Raw genomic sequence first — 16,182 nt, forward strand, 5'->3', positions numbered from 1 at the left:
GTTATTTGAAGTTACAAATTCTTCAATACTCACATTAAAGATGTTAGAACCTGTATAGAAGTCAAACAACATACGAACAAATGTTCTGCAACATGATTTTGTGACCATGAAGACAGAGAAACCTGGAATAAGAAGTTCTGGTGTTTTATTTTAACTTTCTTTTTAAAAACCAAGTGGTGCCCAATCATCAGATATTTTTATTCCTTAATTTCAACATTTATAAAATGGGAAACACAGAGTCTGGCCAAGTTGAGAAACTATGTAGCATGAGCTTTAAATTATGTACTCTGGTCATTTATACATAGATTTTTGTTATTCCTTAAAATTAAAATCACAGTAACGTATTTAATTCTTATATAATGACATGTTGTTGGGTAGTTATGCTGCTAGGTAGCTAGGCATAAATAATACATTAATCTGTTAACATTGCTTTTATAATACTGAATCACAGTTTAGCTTTTTGTTAATATTTGGGGACATTGCATGGATTTAAGATGATAGACATTTGAAACCATTCTCCACTACCTACCAACTAGCAGGCACTCAAGTAACTTACTTAACCCTTTAGTCTACTTTAGTTCCCTCAGTGCAAAATGGAGAAATGGCTAAATTTCCTCATTGTATTGTGGTAAAAATTAAATCATATAATATATATAAAGCATCTGGAATAGGGGCAGTTACCATAATAAACAGCCAAAAATAGTTAACTTGAAATTGAAATATCTTTATCTCTCATTTGTCATTTTTCTCATTCTGTGTTTTTTTATTATTATTATTATTTTGTCACATAATTCACACACACACAAAAAATTGGGTTAAGGCACAGTGATGTGAGAAATTACTTGAAAATAAAAGTGACTCTTTTGGGTCATTTCCATGATCCACAACTACCTCTCCCTTAGGCACCACTTGTTCGATTTCTATCCATCCTGTCTTCTCCAAAGAGATCCATTGAGTGTATACTCTGGGCTCCGTGTTGCAGGATCAAGTATTTGAGGACAGCAGATTCTTGGAATCCCTGAACTTTGAGTCTGTCGATTTCCTTCCACAGATGGTCTGCAAATTTAAACATGCTGAGAAGACAGAAGGAAAAGCTCAGAGATCTGAGATGGGGAAAAAAGAATAGAAAATATAGGAAAAATAGGCTTAGAATCAAGGCAACATAACTTAAGAAGAGGAAAAGAAAAATAAGAGAAAGAAAAGGGCCTGCCAGCCCTGGCATCTTTTGGATACTTCTGATCAACCACCCTCCAAGCATTCTCAGATTCTCAGATTAAGCAAATTCAGATTTATGGCTGGGTGCTGGAAAGTATGTGTTATCCTTCCCTTACTTTAGTTCCTCAGTCATTTTTCCAGTCATCAATCGACTCAGTATACTGTTTGTAATACCTTCTCTGGGCTATAGACTTCAGCGTATTAGATATTGGGACCAGGAAAATAGAGAGGTGGTTACCAAGATTAAAAAAGGACATGATTCTTGACCTCAAAGAGTTTGTAGGCTGGTTGAAGAAACTGATAAAGGCCCAGAAACATTACAATAGAGCCCTGTGTTAATGAATCTAAGTACTAGAGGCTCACAGAAGGAGGAATGATGAGTTCTGCCTGGGGAGCCAGGGACATTTTCACAGAGAATTTAACACTTGAGTAAGTCCCTAAGGACAACTAGGTACTCCCCAGCCTGAAATAAATTGCATTTTGCAGAGCATGAGGCATGCAGAAGCGTAATGTGTTCGGGAAGCAGTCATTCACTGTGGCTGTAGTGGAGGGAGTATGGGTGGAGGCAGAGATGTAGAGGAAGAAGTGGGGGTTGAGAAATCATGTGCCCAAATAGGTTTAATATGTCTCTTTCATCTTCTCCTCCTCCCCCCAGGCTCCCTAGTATGACTAAATGAGTGATGCTTGGAAGTTTCTGTTTCTGGTTCTGGTGAAGGCAGTGAATCCATGTAACTCTGAGAAAAATGGCCCTGAGTGACCTAAGCATCTGGTAGGGCCATTTTCCGTCTTCAAGCTAGGACAGTTGAGTGGCTAGTAGTGTCAGCAAGTGACTCAGCTGGACTGGGTCTGTTATTAAATTTTATCATGTCACAGCCAATAGTATCAGTAAAACATAAAGAATTACTTAGAAATTATTGTCAGATGGAATTTCTGTAGTTGCTTTGTTGAAAATTATACGTATGCTGCAGTGTTATAGACAGCTAGCCGACTGTGTGTGTATGTGCGTGTCCATGTGCATGCATGTGTACATGTGCATGTGTGTATGTTAGTTTTGATAGCCTATAGTCCCCAGGAGTCCTGAAGAGCAAGCAAGACTTTTAGTATTCTTATTTGGTCACATATGTGTATATTCAGGACAAGGGTGCAATAGGGGCCTTTTTGGGCCCATGGAAGTGTTACAAGGATGAGGGGACCAAGGGTAAGCTGAGAGTCTAATGAGACATGATCAGTTGTTTCTTCTCTGGTGACAAAAGTGTGGCAAGGGTTCAGCTTTTCTCCAGCCAATCATCCTCCCAGCACAGACTTTTAGGTATGGTTGAAACAAATACTCCTTTCTCTTGTGTGTTCTAGTCTAGATTGTGCAAAATCCCTCAATCTGGGAGAAAAAGGCAATTCAACCCAGAGAATTCTTTGCCCATGTTTTCCTGGGACTCTCCCCAGTAACACTTCCTGGAAATTCTGTCTGCCAAGGCTATACAAGAACACTGAATAACTTAGCAGAGAAGGAAACTGATATGAAAAGTGGACAGAGAGTTCCCAAAAGAGGTCTCTCTTGAATATAAGCATAAAAATGTAAAAGGACACAATTAACTAACTGGTTTCCTAACATATTAGGAAATAACTCAATCTCTGGCTACCTGAAATCATATTAAAATAAGAGAAAAAAATCAACACCTTAATTTGTGCAATATGAAGTACTTATTAAATCTACTGGATGGTGATGCGCCACAAAATAAACTTCCCGTATCTCAACACGGTCTGCTCTTGAGGTATCAGAAACTAGAACTAAATACACTTTCCACTGGCGTCTTATTAAAAGTTCTTACAGAATCTAATAGTTCCCCACCAGCAGCACCAATTTTGTGCAGTTCTCCTGAAAGCTTTCAGCAGTAAATCTCTAAAAATGTCCACTTAAGCAGTAGAGGTCATAAATACTTTGCAAGAGCAATAAAATAGAACAGAATTTTGGAAGTTATAATTTTAGTGGATATAACTGCACTATAAAAGAAAGGCCCCTGGGAACCAGAATAAATGCAAAACTCTGTCTAAGTGAACTGCAGTGCTAACCCATCTGCAAGTGGTAAATTATCCCCAGTCCCAGGTGTAGTGCATTATCCTAAGGGTGTCCAGTGATTAAAGGTAAGAACGTGGCTAAAATCCAAGGGAGCACTGAACATTAATGACGGCTGGAAATTGTCGACAATTTCTCTGGAAGTTTGATTTGGTCCTATTTGCTCACATTAGCCAGGTCCAAAGTTCAGCAGAGAGCCTACGATCAGTACAGATACTCTAGTGGAAGAGGCTCAGAGGGTGAAAAGGAGACTTTGGCTCTTCATTTGCCCCAGGTTGAAAGTAGGGCTATAATCCTATTACCTATAAGCTCTTTAAGCTGTAACAAAGAACAGAACTTACTGAGGACAATGTCCTAAAATTCAAATGATAATTGCAAAGCAACATAAAAATTTCATTAATTTCGTCTCTTTCTGGTACATCAACTTATTCTCATTAGCACACATTTGCATACATGTCCCTTTACATTTAAATTCATGTCAGGGTCTTAGAAACTCCCAAAGGGTCAAGGACATGTTTGATTGTTTTCCCAAGCTCTTCCCCTACCACACACCCATACGCACATAAAGGACATTGTCCTTTACCTTCTGCAAGTGACTATTTCATGATTATGCTCATAATTTTTTTTAAATGTTTGGTGTCAAGAAGCCTCCATCTTTTATACTTTTCCATCAAGTTATTGAATTGCTCCCTATGCCTCAATCTAGTTTTCCCTGGAGCCATCTAGAAAACTGAAGAGTACAATATTGAATGAAGGTGGCAAGGATAAGAAAGTTACATCTGAAGAGCAGATGAAGAAAATTTTCATGCAAGGAAGCCCAAGCTTCCAATTTTTAATCAACATTTGATTGCAGCCTATTAAAATGCCAAATCACTTTGCAATATTGTGCTATGTCTTCACAGCTTAAAATAGTCACTGTGAAATAGTCATCCCACCCCATTTTCCCATCTGAAAATAATAACACATTGTACCTTTTGCTGTTGCTTCTAATTTGGGGGTTTTTATGATTGTGTAACTGAAATGTCAACCTCCTGCATCTAAGGGTCACCTTCTAGTTTATTTGGAAAATAAAAGAACAAGAGGGTTTATCCCATGTCAACTCCTGAGTCATAGGCTTGGCAGCTGTTGTCCATATCATGTGCTCCTCTCAGCCTTGTTTTCTGCATGGCCTTTGGTCACTGCTCTGTTCACTGCTGTTTACCACCTGGAATGTGGGTCTTCCTTGGTGGTATGGTGCCTGATTCCAGAGGGCTACACTTTCCATCACTAATCTGTCACTCTGCTCCCATTAATACCTCACCACAAAGTTTATGGCCGTTAAGGATTTTGCTGCAGGTTTGGGGATTGTTCCAAGTAAAACTCTCTAGTTCCCTCTGAGGACAAAAAAAAAAAAAATTCTGATACCCACGTTGATTGGTTTTACCCACACCTTTTCTTAATCTGGTCATTCCTTGGCTGCAATAATCATGCAGGTCTCTTCTCAAAGCCTGAGATAGTGGTCCAAAGTAAGACTGTGACAACAGTAAGCAGGAGTTACATTTTGGGGGGAGGAGGGCCTATAGAAAATAGTTTATGGTGGCTTCTGCAGTCCGGTCACCATTCAGGCCTTGCAGCTAGTGTGAAGGGAAACCAACCCTGGCCTCTGGGTGGACATGTGTTGTTTCTGAATACCTAGTTTCACCCTCCTTATTCTTCTACTAGTGTCTTGAGTTTCCTTGGGGATGAACTCCACCCACTTTCATTCCTTGTGGTTTAGGTGGAACTAGCCCAACCTCTAGAATCAGAGGTGAACTCATGACCCAGATCTGGACAACTGGTATTGTGGTCTGGCCATGGTGATTGATTAGTCACTCTTTGCTCTAATCAAAGTAATCCTAGGAATTTTTCTGGAGTAACTAAGAAAGACATTTTGTTTTGGGGAGTTTTTTCTAAGCCTGCTAGTAGAAAGGAAGAAGTCTGAGCTTCCATCAGGCACCATAAAAGCATAAAAGTAAGGCCAATCAAGAGGAAAGCAGGGCAGAGATATAAAGATAGATTGGCTCTAATGGTGGCATTTGAGACTCTTGGATCCACACATGATTAAAGTTGGTAGTGCTGGAATTTTCAGTATGGAAACCAAGTTTTGTTTTAACTTAGGCCAATTTAAGTTGATTTCCTGTCACAATCCAAAGGCTCTTGAATAATATATTCTTGAATTTTTCCTATGGCACCAGGTCTCCACGGATACCAGAATAAACACACACACACATTAATCCCTCCCAAGGATAAACAATAATTTAAAAAATATTGCAGTCTAAATCCACACTAAAAGAGAGAAGCATTTTCTTGTGAAAATATAATAAAATCAATACAGATAGCTTTGTGAACAATAACTATAATGCTTTATATTATTATGTACAAAGTTTTAGTTTCCATCTCTTATTTCTAGACAATAATCCTAAATTTTAGTGAAGCAAAAGAAAACAGCTCCATTAGATTTCCATGACAAATAACAAAACTATGTATTTCATTAGTTATATAAACATCTGGAATTGAAATTAAAATATTTGAAATTCAAAGTCAATTTAATAATCATTCCCCTATCTCACTTTACATCTCTATAAGCAGTAGTTCCTGCTATAGAATTTATTTCCTTTATCCAGTTGCTCAGGTAAAGGAATGAGAGAGAGTTAAGGCAGGAGGGTCTGTTCTTCCAGTGACATCTTTAATTCAGGCGACTTTAGCCAATAATTATAAAGAACACAAAATCCATTTACGTTTTTTCAAATTCATTTATGACCTTTCTTACTACACAGAAAAGTGGTTATACTAGAAATAAACCAGAGAGCTACCCTACAACCCAGCAATTGCATTATTAGATATTTATCCCAAAGATACAGAGGTAGTGAAATGCCAAGACACCTGCACCCCAATGTTCACAGTAACAATGTCCACAACAGCCAGACTGTGGAAGGAACCAAGATGTCCATCGACAGATGAATGGATAGAGAAGATGTGGATTATATATACAATGGAATATTAGCCATCAGAAAGGATGAATACCTACCATTTACATTGATGTGGATGGAACTGGAGGGGATTATGCTGAAGTAAGTCAGTAAGAAAAAGACAATTATCATATGGTTTCATTCATATGTAGAACATATGAAATAGTAAAAGGGACCATAAAGGAAAGGAGTGAACTTGTGGGGAAAAATTAGAAAGGAAGACAAACTATGAGAGACTCCTAACCCTGGAAAATAAACAAAGGGTTGCAGAAGGGGAGATGGATGGGGGGAATGGGGTAACTGGGTGATGGGCATTTGATGTGATGAGCACTGGGTATTATACTATATATTGTGTATATTGTAAACTGTGTGTGTGTGTGTGTGTGTGTGTGTGTGTTATACTATATGTTGGCAAATTTAATTTAAAAAATGTTTTTAAAAAGAATCTACCGACAACAACAACAACAAAAAGAAATAAACTAATGGAGGGGTATCTGAGTGGCTCAGTCAGTTAAGCATCCCACTCTTGATATCTGCTCAGGTCATGATCTCCAAGTGATGAGGGCGAGTCCCTTGTTAGGCTCCGCATTCAGTGGGAAGTCTGCTTCTCCCCCCTCTTCTTCGCACCCCCAACTCTCTCTCAAATAAATAAATCTTTAAAAAATAAAAGAAATAAACCAATGGAGGAAGGAAAAGTTAAGAGATCACTATGCTACTCTAGAACAGATGGCATTTGTTGGGAAATCTTTATCATTGAGTTGAAGACATATTAAATTTGAAAGAAAAGATTTCCAAATTTTCTTCCTTTATATGGAGAATATGTGTCTGAAGTCTAAATATTTCACTAAATCAGAGTTTGAATACTGATAAGCCAATTAACTTTTTGCTGGTGTGATGTATTTCTGTGTGTGTGTATGCCTGGTGAAGGCAGAGGAGGGAAGGCAAGAACCATTGTATTATCTTGCTATCTCTCCCTTGAAGGAAAATGAAGTTGGTGAACAAGAAATGGAATCCCAATTTGAGTATCAGAAGAAATTATTTCCATTCCAACAGACCCCAGTCTATGTTTCACATTTATATTATACCAAATAACATGGACTTCTTTTCATGGTCGGAAAGGATTAAGTGCACTACCTGCTTCCAGGATCCTGGCAGCAATATGGAAATCTACTTAGCTAATCAATCAATAGTTGGCTTTCAGTCCAGTGTGCATTCTGATTCAACATATCTATTTAGTTTAGTTTTTATTAATTTCTCAAAATTTTTTATTGTTTTTTTTTGTTTGTTTTTTGTTTTTTAAAATACATATCAAAGTATTGAGGTATCAGGAACAATGAATTTGTGTCTTCTTAAGTATCCATCCTACTTTCTGGCACCCCATTTCATTAATTCCTTTTAGCCAATCTAAAGTGGAAATAAGACTTTTCATCGGAGTAAAATATAAAGTAATTTACTTACTTTAGGCAGTTTTTAACTGCCTGGACCTTAATCTCTGGAATATTGTTAACTTTAGCCTAACCTGTGATACTAACCATTCTTTGAGCTATAAACCTTTCACCTTTCAGGGTAAGCAGGTCTGTTCCAGTCCCATGAGTTGTTACCTGTTTGGTTTAACTACTCACTGAGGACTACCTCTATTCTTTTCCTAGACCTCCCCACTTATAATAGGCCCATCATTGTCTCTACTTTACCTCCCAGAGCAAAATCCAAACTCAATAGCTTAATATATGAGAACCTTCATCATCTTGAATTCTGATTTTATTAGATTGAACCATCCATATTTCTCACCCACTCAGACTTCCATCTCCCCGGTTTTGAATGTTAAGGACATTCTTTATATATATAAAACCATACACAAATATGTGATCACTTCAACTTTTTAATGATTGTTGTCTAATAACATGTTTTTTTTCTTTTTCCTGCTAATGCATGGGATTCTACTGATGGCTTTCCTCATGTTATACAAGTTTGCTTCTTAGAATAAACTCTACAAGGTCACAGCAGATAATATTGCAATGTGATATATTGTTTTAAAATCTTATAGTTTTCATTACAATATTCAAGAAAGTTGAATTATATAATTTTTTTTGCCTTTTTGACTTGTAGTACTAAAGCTAAATATATTTCATATGTGAAAGGGATAGTAACATATTTCACTTTTCTATTTCTTGATCCCAGAACCCTGAGATCATGACCTGAGCCAAAGGTAGATGCTTAACCAACTAAGCCACCCAGGCACCCTGGTAATTCAATATTCTTTAAAGGATCTCTTCTCTATATAAAATTATCACATTTATTAGCCTATTCTTTTTAGTAAGAAGAATAGCATTTGCCTTTCCTTAATGACTGGTTGGCACACCTATCTAACATGTTATAATATTTAAGAACACAGACTGCCCAAACCAGAACTCTTCCACTTATTATGGTCAGTTGGGTAAGTGTTAAACCTTGTTAAAGTATTAATTCTTAAAATGGAGGCAATGATGATAACAGTACTTTTGTTGCAAAGTTGCTGTGAAGAGTAAATAAGCTAGTATATAGAGAGCACTTAAAAAATTCATTGTGCATAGAAAGTGTCAGCTAATTCTTTACCCACTGATTGTTTAATAAGTACCTCATACTTAAGAGGTCCAACAGAATTCTGGTCTACTATTGATCCCCCAAATCTGGTTCTTCTTCTATAATCTCCTTCTAAGAAAAATACTACATCTTCACAAAGTTACTTAGTCCAAAATATCACTGGCTATCACTGATTTCTTTCTATCATCTCTCACATCTAATTCTTCAGCACATCTTATCATCTATAAATTTAAATATCTTCTGAATTGGACAGCTTCTCGCTACTTCTATTATTGCTATCCAGGTCCACAGCGCTATCTCCTTGACTACTGCCATGGACTCTTAGAAGATCTCTCTGGCCCTACTCAGATTCCATTTCATTCTGTTCTCTGCACAGTAGTCTCCTTCTTAAAAGACAAATCAGATCAAATTATCTTCCTGCTAAAAATCTCTTGGGTCTTCCAATACAAATTAGAATAAAATCCAAGTTCCTTATCCCAACCTTAAAAGCCTGCATACACTGGACCCCATGTCATTCCAACCTCATTCCCTATCAAGTCCTGCATGGCCCATGCATAGGGTCTTCTCACCAATGGGTGTCTTTAAAACATGCTAAACTTTTTTTTTTTTTTTTTTATAGAAGTGTTAAGATGTGAGGGAAGAGGAAGTATTCTATTGTCCATGATTAGGTCTCAATCTTTTGGTGAGCCTGTGCTCCTGGACTTTGAACTTCACTAATGCTTCTCAAGTTTTCTTTTTTCCCTTAGGTGGGACAGAAAACTTGGATGAGAGGTAGAGTGTGCATATCCCTTTCTTTCCCAACATGGAGCTGGATTGGGTATTTTCCTTCTCCCATGTAGAAGGCTATTGCTCACTAGATTTGGGTATCTCTCTTCTCCCAGGTAGCCCAGGTTCTGATAAAACCCCAGCAGGTTAGGTAGGCCGTGGTACAACAGTTTTTCCTGAGGGATTGCCTTGTTAAGAACACAGTGCTGGAACATATTTCAAAATGGTTCCTTTCCCCATTATCCTGCTGGAGTCATGAGAAGATTCTTCTCTGATATTCACTGTAAGGACCTGATGTTGCTCCTGGAGGTAAAATTAACAAAAGAGCCCTCTGATGACTGGATCCTCCTGAATTTTTAACTTGCAGACTCATCCACATTGAGGCTTCAGCAATTTGTCAATTACATTTCAAGTTTTCCTATCCTGGCATGTGTTTCTGGGGAGGTTTCTGCTCTTGTAAGTTGAGATTCTCTGTATCCTCCATCTGTCTCTTCAATTTTGGGAGCAGCAATTTGCCCTATGATCTCATTTCTTGGACAGATCTGCGTCATTGGTTTTTCAGTTAGTTCAGCTTTAGACTTGTTAAGATGAGTGGTAACTTCTGTGCCCCTTACATGCTGGACTGGAAACTAGAATCCCTCTTCCCTGGATGTGGGTAGAGGTAGCTTTTCCAAATTTGAATTTCTTTTAAGTTCTTTGTACAACTCTTAAAGTGAGAGAAAGAGTTGTAATAGAAAAATGTTATTAATCATTAAAAAAACAAAAGCATTAAAAGGATTGGACTGAGTTGGTATTTAACTCCAGCTGTAGAAATATTGGGTGCACAGAGGATCCTCTAAAGGAGATTTAAATTCTGTAATTATATATTTGAGCAGTGGACTTGCAAAATATTACAATGATATTTACATAGCACTTATCACAGGTTTAAGTGAGAGACTCACTGAACATAAAATCAGGCTACTTGTAATCCCAATAGTATGGATAAAGAAACCTAGACATAGGAAAATTTAGTAACTATCCAAGGTCACCCTCTGATCACCTGATGTATACTATAATAAATCTGAACACCCGAACATTAGTATTCTTGTTTCTTCCATGAAAATAGAATCAGAAATATACCTTTCTTAATTGTTTCCCCACAAGATTTCCCTCCTCCTTATAGGTGCAAGGTGAATTAGGGCACATCATGACAAAGTTTAAGTATCTCACACCTCAGGCATATTCCTTACGTATTTCGTAAACACAGCCATCATTGGAAAAATCCCAGGTACCAGATTAATCAACATATCCCTTCAGGGGATGCAAAGAAAGGTGGGGAATACATGGCTAAGTTCTACGATAAAGGGCAAATCACTTAATTATTTCACAAAAGGTAATTTGAATTAATAGACATATATCTATTTATATCGATAGTCATGTCTAAAATATCACATTAAAACAGTTCCTAAATCCAAAGCATTTTGAGAGCCTGATAGGTCTCCTACAGGGCTATAATGGAGAAACAGGGCCCCTAATAACATTTCTCAACGATGGTTAACAATAACGAAAAAGGTAAGTACACACAGTTGAGCTTCCTTTGTCTGTGACACGTTTTATTTCATTGTTCTGTTTTGGTTTTTTTATCATGAAAATAGATCAGAAAAAAAAGAAAAGAAAATAGATCAGTTCACAACAAGCAGCAGAGAAGAGGTGTTGGAATGAATCCTTTTTGCCTTTAGCCAAAATAATAAAGTTACCACTGGGACAGGTGATTCCTTACTCAAAAAAAGCTTGTTTTATACATCATGAGACATTCTCCAATAGTTATTGGAGATATTGATAGTGAAAGCTATTGGGAAAGTACGCAAAGAACCTGGATAGTATAATGGAAAGATAGCTCAATAGCTCAAAATCTATAGTTTAATGTGAGAATATCCGACTTTAAAAGGACAGATGTAACCTTATACTATTTTAAAGCATTCATCTCCTTATTATTACTGCATTTACATCAATGTCTGTTTCCCTCCACGGGCCTTTCCAATGGTGTGGACCAAGGCTTATTTATCTTTGATCCTTCAATTTCCAGTAGAAGCTGTTTGCCCTCAAATTTGTAACAACAAAATGCACTAAATGAGTAAATGAAGAAATACCTGCCTCTGTAAGTCAAAGCAGTATCTTTCCTCTTTTCTATGGTGAAAATTATTTGGCATTTCTGAATAGTTTTTGGAATTTTTTACTATTTTATCTACTATAGAGAAGAGTTGCCACCATTACTTAGAAACGTCGTAAGTAGTTGATAAAATAAAACTCCTTAAAATAAATTCAGATGATTAGGACATGATAGGAAGAAAACATTGATATTATAGAAAAGGAAACAAAATATTGAGACTTGATTCTGAAGGCGCTTTTTTTCCCGAAGCACACTTACACAAATCCTTGAATTTACCGTTGCTTTCTACTCTCAAGGAAATACAAATTAGTTAAGGATAATAAAACCAACATTCAGCTTCATGTTTGTGGGTTGAGTTGCTACATGGAATCAGAATGTATTTTCTGTGTCATAATATTTTTATAGTGAAGCAGCCAAAATACCACAAATGCATAGCACAAGCTACAAGCATTCTGGCCCTTCCAGGCATTTCTGTGGCTTGGCGTTGATAAATGTAGGTGAGATATAGGTTGCAGTTAGGATCAAATTACAACAAACACGGAGTTTTCCAAAAATATAAGAGTTGCTAAAATAGCTTCCTTATTACCTTGGGAGAGGATGCCTGTCCATCAACAGGTTGAGACTTTAGAGCAAGTTCTCACAAATGGATCTTTTGAGCCTAGTCAAAATAAAAGCAATAATAACAGACCTTTCCCTCACATTTCCACAATAGCGTTGTGTGGCAAGCCCTAATTAATATACAGTGGGGATTGCTTTTCTCCTTCCTTCTTGTTTCTTACTTGGGTATTTTTACCTGTTATTGAATTTAAAAGAATTGGGTGATCCCTTAATTTAGAAATGACCAAAAAATACTAATACCAGTGTGTGTGTTTATCCTATAGAATTATTCTCATTACTTTGTAGGCTCACCTAATTATCATGTTCATCATTCATGTGATTTCCTAATGCAAAGGTCGTCATTTATAAGCAAGCAATTTGTCCATGGGGCTTTTTTCTTTGTATTTTTTCCCATCAGTTTCTCCCTAATTTGGATACATCAGACAACAACATAATGTAGCTTGGAAAACACAGTGTGTGGCACAGAGATATGCATAGTACCTTGCAGTTACTAATAAGACATATAAACATAAGATACTTCTTAAGATTAAAGAAAATAGATCATCCTGATTTTTTTTATATATTCCTATGATTTTTATTTGTTTTTCTGGTATAATAAATGTGAAGTATATTCCATAGCTTTCCAATGTTGTTACATAGCCGCACACTAGATTTTCAGCTCTTCTTTTTGATTGATAGTCTAACATGAAATCTGTGTTTTGAAATAATGTGGCCTTTCTAAAGTTGATATTTTTTAACATTCACCATTTTTCATATGGGTCAATTTCTCAGTATTCTGAGAATATATCTTGATAATAAGCATTTATGTGGGTTTTGACATAGCAACTAAGGCTCTCGTTTCATTTCAAACAATGAACCAAATATTATGGGGTCCTTACATTTTATACTTAGCTCTACTTTATAAGAAAAACATTTTAAAACAGTGCTGAAAATAATACTAAAACTTTTAGATTATTCTCACACAATGAAGGCCTCAACACATCATCAATCACTCCCTTTTGTTTCCTTTCTCTATGATGTCCCTTCATACTACTTCCAACAAACTCCCTGTGGATTTTTTGACCTTAAGACAACTGCCACCATTCTTATAGCTACACAAAAAGACACTTATTACAGTCAGATCAATGCAAAACTGATGCAGTTAAACTATTTTCTAATTAGCTTCCTTTCCAATTAATCTCTGATGAACGCTTTCCACTAACACAAAGGTTCCAACCAACTGATGTTTTGTTCTTTTGTTTTTATTTTGACAAGGACAAACTGAATTTCTCATTGCCCAGGAATACACTTGCAACCATCGTAATTATTTATATTTGCACTGGTAAATATTTCAGCCTTCCAGAACATTCAGTAATAAAGGATCTCTCATGTTGGTAAAAGTAGAAGGACAGTTACCACATAGTCTCATTTCAGCCTTTGTATTGAATATTTCCATTAGCGATGTAGAAAATGGTATAAGTTGACTGTAATCAAACTGAAAATGTGAATCAAATGAGACAGGATAGATATTGGGCAATGAAACAGCTTTCTAACTTCCACATCACATATGTGGCCCTATGAAGTCTGATGAGCTCTAATGACTCATTGCCTCCTGATACTGGAACCAAGCAATTGGGTCCTGAAGTTAGGAAAGAGTCTGGGTAGCTCAGACATAGTTTTGACAATGCCAAAACAAGCTTGGAAAGGGAAACAGTGTAACCAAGGATTTGGCAGCATAAAAACCCAACAAATATGTTAATTGATGTTTGTTATAATATTGAATATAGTCAAATCCTTTTTATGTAAAACCAACCCATTAAAGAAGACACCCTCTGAAGGAGAACAGTTGAGCAACAGAGGTCAAAATGTTAAATGAGCCATTCTTTGTTAGAAATCACAAAAAGAGTCTGAAACTTTTTGATGAGGTTTCAAAATGAGATGGAAGAGAAAAGTGTAGGAAAACTGCACTTCCCTTTAGATTGTATATGTCAGCATTAGTTATGACTTGTAGAGTAAGAAAAAATTTCCTCACCAAACTCTGGTGCTCAGAGGCTGTAAAACAGAAATGTATTAGTCAAACATTTGCAAAAGGTCTCTAAAAGATTAAAATATTAACATTTTATTTTCACAATGAGGATCCTTATAGTTGTGAAGTGTTACGCACTGAGATTTAAAACTTTGGTTTTGGGAATTCATCTGCATTGAAATGTAATCTGCATGAATCTTGTTTTTCTTTTAAAACTTTCTCTGGGCTATAATTACGAACATATTGTGAGATATATAAGTTCAGTTGATAAAACCATGGCAGGTATAGGTGCCCTGCTAATCCTAAACATATGCATTATACTGAAAACAAACAAAAAAAATACATTATGTTTGATACATGACTGGCTATAGCTCATTCTATTGTTAAGTCCTACTCATCAATGTCTCCTGATAAAACAAGATGAAAGTTATATATCAGAAAACACACATCAAGGCTAATAGCACTTTCATTTAACTAGGAATGAGGTGGAACCTTATTATGATGATAATAGTCATAGCAATAACTATGTATGGAGAACTCACTGAATACCTAGCTCACAATATAGCAATTTGGATATTCTCTTCTATTTAATTATTAAACAAATCTTAAGGCCTGTATTATCATTCCCATCTTATAGATAAGGAAACTTATTAAGTAGCCTGTCCAAAAATAATCACACAATTAATGTGAAGCTAAAACCCAGATCCAGATCTGACTGTACTAAAGCCTATGGACTTTTCACTCAGCAATCCTGCCTAAAAAAATACTAATAAAGTGAAACACCAGGGCTAAAGAGAGAATATGATATCTCTGGTCAAGCCCATGTTGTGATTTCATGCTTTGAGGTCATATTCTCCCATTGCCACCCCACTGCAAACATAGCAGTTATAAAAAAGCAATTTTAGGGAAAACAATTAAATAATGGAACCAAATTAACTAAAAATCAGAGAACTCTGTGGACTTGAAGTGGAAGAGAAACCACCAAGGACTAGTGGGTATGTATGTAGGGTAGGGTAAGGTAGGTATGATGGTCATTGGTTTGCACTCAAAAGTATTCCCTGCCTTACTTCTGTCTATATTGCAGGTAGCCACAATTCCCAGACTCCCTTGACAGCTGGCCTTGGCTAGGTTGGGCCAGTGAGAAGCAAAAACAAGAAACTGTAGAATGGGAGAAAAGGAAAAACGAGGGTATCTGGCCTCCTATCTCTGCTTCACTGGCATCTGGCAGTGACTGTGTGCCTCTAGTGGTTCATGGTGCTGCGGGACCCATTCCTTCCATGGTCCCAGCTAACCCCCCACTCCAGGCTGGTTCTTGTTTCTGTCCAGGGGTGCTGGTGGCTCCTCTCTGATCACAGCAGCTACAATGATATGAATCATGGTGCTGGAGCAGAAGTCCCAGGATGGAGGAGGGACTTGGAGGAAGAAACCGTAAGCAAGAAATGGATTAATAGAGGGAGGGAGAAGGAGAGAGAAACAACCCTATCCAGAGGAGAATCAAAACAAAAGTCTAAAACTAATTAGAACTAAATAACCCTAAGAAAGGCTGCCTGAAATTTCAGGATATTAATAGACTATAGATAAAGTGGGGAGAAAATAGAACAACTTCATAAAAGATATTACAGATTTATAAAAATTAAGATCATTAAAGAGATAATAACAAATAAGATCAAATAAAAAAGAGAAAACTAAAGGAAAAGAATAAGATTGCAAAACTAGAAGTGATGGTTATAAAAAATAATAATAGGTAGAAATAATAGATACCATATGCCTCACCCCCCCAAATCTTGAAATA

The 16,182-nt window shown here is 36.7% G+C and overlaps 1 long non-coding RNA gene across 2 annotated transcripts in view; it reads right to left on the reverse strand.

Annotated features, from left to right (window-relative positions):
• Positions 1-224: 224 nt before the first annotated feature.
• LOC102153070 overlaps positions 225-16,182 on the reverse strand; it is a 182,183-nt gene continuing 166,225 nt past the window's right edge. Inside the window, exon 18 of one of the 2 annotated variants that reach the window (XR_005353900.1) lies at positions 225-1,073. This is a non-coding gene — a long non-coding RNA (uncharacterized LOC102153070). Of the gene's footprint in view, positions 1,104-16,182 lie in introns of both variants that reach the window. The other variant, XR_005353903.1, reaches the window with a different exon arrangement.

Source organism: Canis lupus, chromosome 1 (assembly GCF_011100685.1).
Source record: "Canis lupus familiaris isolate Mischka breed German Shepherd chromosome 1, alternate assembly UU_Cfam_GSD_1.0, whole genome shotgun sequence".
In the NCBI taxonomy this organism is placed as follows: Eukaryota; Metazoa; Chordata; class Mammalia; order Carnivora; family Canidae; genus Canis; species Canis lupus.